Source organism: Fukomys damarensis, unplaced genomic scaffold (genome assembly GCF_012274545.1).
Source record: "Fukomys damarensis isolate Sample0158 unplaced genomic scaffold, DMR_v1.0_HiC HiC_scaffold_73684, whole genome shotgun sequence".
NCBI classification, from domain to species: Eukaryota; Metazoa; Chordata; class Mammalia; order Rodentia; family Bathyergidae; genus Fukomys; species Fukomys damarensis.
The window spans coordinates 1-3,662 of record NW_022974596.1 but is presented as its reverse complement, the minus strand read 5'-3'; positions in this window follow the sequence as shown (position 1 = coordinate 3,662).

Below are 3,662 nucleotides of genomic sequence, written 5' to 3'. Positions count from 1 at the left end.
TTCCCTCTCCGTCTGCTGCAGGCCATAGCGGCGGCGGCAGCGGCAGCGGCAGCGGCAGCGGCAGCGGCACCCCCACCACCTCCACCTCAGCCACCTCTGACAATTGGGAGCCTGCATGGGGAGAGGTGGGAGATGTCTGGGGGCTGGATTTGCCTTGGGAAAATCCCTGTGGCCAGCTGTTGGCCTCCACAGGATGGGATGAGCCTCTAAGCTTGGAACCCACAGCAGGTCCAAGGCAAGCTGGGCTCAGCAGCCCAAGGGACTAATACCTCTCAAAGCCCTGCTTTTTAGCCACTCAGCCCAACTGGGAGGTGTGAGTCCTTCCTCAAAGCCAAGCCAGGGGCTTCCTGTGCCCCATACTCTGCCTGCAATGGAGGGTGTGAAGCATGCCGGGGGTGTGCTGCCTACTGGGGTGGACCGTGGAACCCCAGGGTGGTCTCCCATGGATTTGCGGAGGAGGGCAAATGTGGGGAAGGAAGAGGGAAAGGAAGGTCTCCTACTCCATGTGAGCAGTCCACCAGTGCCACTGCTAGGTTCTCAAAAGCAGTCTCAGTTGCAGATATGTTGCCCTGTTTCTATCTTGTACATCAGAGGCTGTGTCCTGGGTTTGCATTTGGCAATACAGTTTCCTTCCTCTTTTTATACCATACTGCTGAGCCCACGCTAAGTAGTCATTCAGCAAACACCTATTGAATGTGAGCGTATCTGGCTTAAGGTTCTGGCATCACCAGAGCAAATCCCCTCAGTCCTGCAGCTGGGGATATAGCTTGTGACAGGGCCCTCGCGTAGCATGTGTGAGGCCCTGGGTTTGAACCACTATGCTGAAAGAAAAATGCCCCTATTCCACAGGCCCTGCTCTTAAACATTCCCATGTAGGCTGCTAAAAAACATCAGAAGCATGAAAGTACCAGCAATATGGCCCTGAAAAACAGATCTGCAAATGCTGTGTGGTCAAAAATTAGTAACATCAAGATTACCCTGGGAGGGACTGGTAGCTGTTGCTAGTTCTTACACAGCTCAGAGAGGTTGAGGACTTCAAGGCAGTCAATCGTGATAGGCAGACATCTGACCCCATACTTCCCTATACCACGTCAGCTTATTCAAATTCAGCACCACATGATTGATAAGGCCCATGGACACTGGCAAAAGAAAACACACAGGCACCCAACATCTCAGACCCTCCTAACACCATCCCACTCACATTCAGGTTCAGGGACACCCACTGCACGGCAGGCTGCACTGTAACTTAACTGCCCCAGGGCTTGGTGGTTTTATAGAATGTAACTAATGCAGATCATGATCACATGCCCACATGTTTCCTGCATCCCATTATCACAGGTAAATAAACAGCCAAGATGCTTGTCCCAGCATGGGCTACTCCTGTAGGTTTTTCTGTTGGGTTATACAAAATAGAGAACTCCTCTATCTTCCTTGTTTGGGGCACAGGGAGGCAAAGCCTGTGAAATTCCAGCACTTCTGTGGGTGAAGGGGCGGCTTGGAGACTGACCAGGCTCTTTCATCACCTGGTGTGTGAACCTGGTAAAGTCAAAGCCCATCTCTGCAGCCTCAGTTCCCTCCGTTGTATAAAGCACTATAGCCCTCAGGGCACCCTGCTTCCAAATCTCAGCCAGTGGTGCAGCCTAGGGCCTGGGAATCAATTCGGGACTCTGCCTTTGATTTGAAAAAGTCCAGGCCCACAGAAGAGCCTCTCCACAGACTGCAAGTGTCTGCTGGTATCAGGGTCGCCAATCTCCTTTATGTAAACCTGCCTGGTCCCACAATATCCTTAACTTCCGTTGTTCTGGTCAGGACACCGGATCTCCCTCACCTCCCGGAAGGGCATCTGGTTAGGGGACCCGGGCTGGAGCTATTAAATAAATTGTTTTCACATGACCATGAGGACAACAACAAAAACAGACACTTCCCCCAAATTTCCAGGGCCGTATATTAAGATCTATAGGGATTAATAGAGTAGGGGTTAGGTAATGGAAAGCCAAGCTGGGATTTTGCTCAGCTCTATCACAGGCTCCCCATGTTATCTTTCAGTTCCAACCTTGGTTTCCTCATCTGTTAAATGGAAGTGGGGCAGGTCGGAGAAGACATCTCTAAGGTGCCTATACACGTTAGGACTCTAGGACACACTGGTAATATGGTCCCTCTCCTGTCTTCCAGGAAAGACAGCTCCATTCTCTAACTCTGATCCGATCTCACATTTAGGCCAGTCTTTGGGCACACTGATGTTCTGCAGAATCTCCAAGGGCTTAATGAGGAACCTCAGTAGCTGAAAGGTGAACATCCTCCATGCCAACTCTCCACAATAAGCTATCTGTTGTAGGGAACAGGGAGGTTTACATCCATGGGAGGCAGCTTCTTGGATGGTATGGTACTGGCAACTCCTCGAAACAGACTTATTCGGGGAATTTCACTACTGCCCTCTAGCGGTTGGAAGTCTCCTAAAACCTTAGGAACCCGAGAGGGTGTCAAGAGTTTTCCCATAAATTCAAAGGAATTCGTACACCTAACCTAGTAAAGGTTATCTTCCTTGCATCTTTCATAAACACCCTCATCGTGAGCCAACTGTCCCATTTATAAACCAAGAAGTCACTGCCCCATTCTTCCCTCTCTCCCCAATGGCTAACTGGCCCCCAAATCCTGATCTATCGGCCCTTTTCCAACCATGTGAGATAAGTATGCCTTCCCTGGACAGATCATAGATGGCCATCCCTATATTCCTTTGCTGTTGTAGTCCCCTCTGCCTTTCTCTATAAACACCTCCATCTTCCACATCCCCCAGAGGAAGCAGAATTCCTAGCTCTGTGTTGCACACAGCTCCCTCCCACCCTGCACGACAGTATTAGACGCCAATGTTCATGCAGTGATCTGCCTATTTGCCCGGGCCTGTGATTCCCTTACAAGCAGAGAGCAGCTGATTTCCCTGTCTGCCTCCACCATCAAGAATAGAAACTGGAGGGCTGGGGATTTAGCTCAGTGGTTCTGCCGCCTGCCTCACAATCGCAAGGGCCCGAGTTTCGAGTTTGATCTCCTGTACCAAATAAATAAATAAACAAACAAAGAATAGACACTGGGGCTGGGGATTTAGCTCAGTGGTTCTGTAGACAAAGTGTAGTATCACAAAAAAAAAAAAAAAAAAAAAAAAAAAAGAAAAGAAAGAGAGAGAGAGAGAGAGAGAGAGAGAGAAAAGCATAGACACTGGACAAATAATAAGTCCTCATAAACGGGTGCCAGAAGGCTGACTGTATGGGCTCAGAGTCGGTCCCTTCCCACCACTTTGTCTTCCACCCAAGTCCCAACCCTTGCACAACCCAGGAGTTCTCCACCAATGACTTCCTTTTCCTTCCTCCTCAGGAAAACACAGGAGTTGGCCTGCGGATCCGAATAACCCAGCGTGCTCCTTCCTATCACCTCAGATTCCCAGACCCCTCTGCCTGAGAGTCCGATTCATCCATCTACTGTGCTGCCCAGGTATCTGTTTCTTCTGAGGTTCAGGGATAATGCAGATGTTAAGCTAGGATGGGGCCCCCCTGCCTGGCAGGCTCCTGAAAATCCAGGTGAGGGCCAATTCCAACCCAGCGCCCCTGGGCTCCTGCAGGCCGGCTGGTCAGGTGCTGTTGAGGCAGCGGATGCCGCGGGGCGGGCAGGCG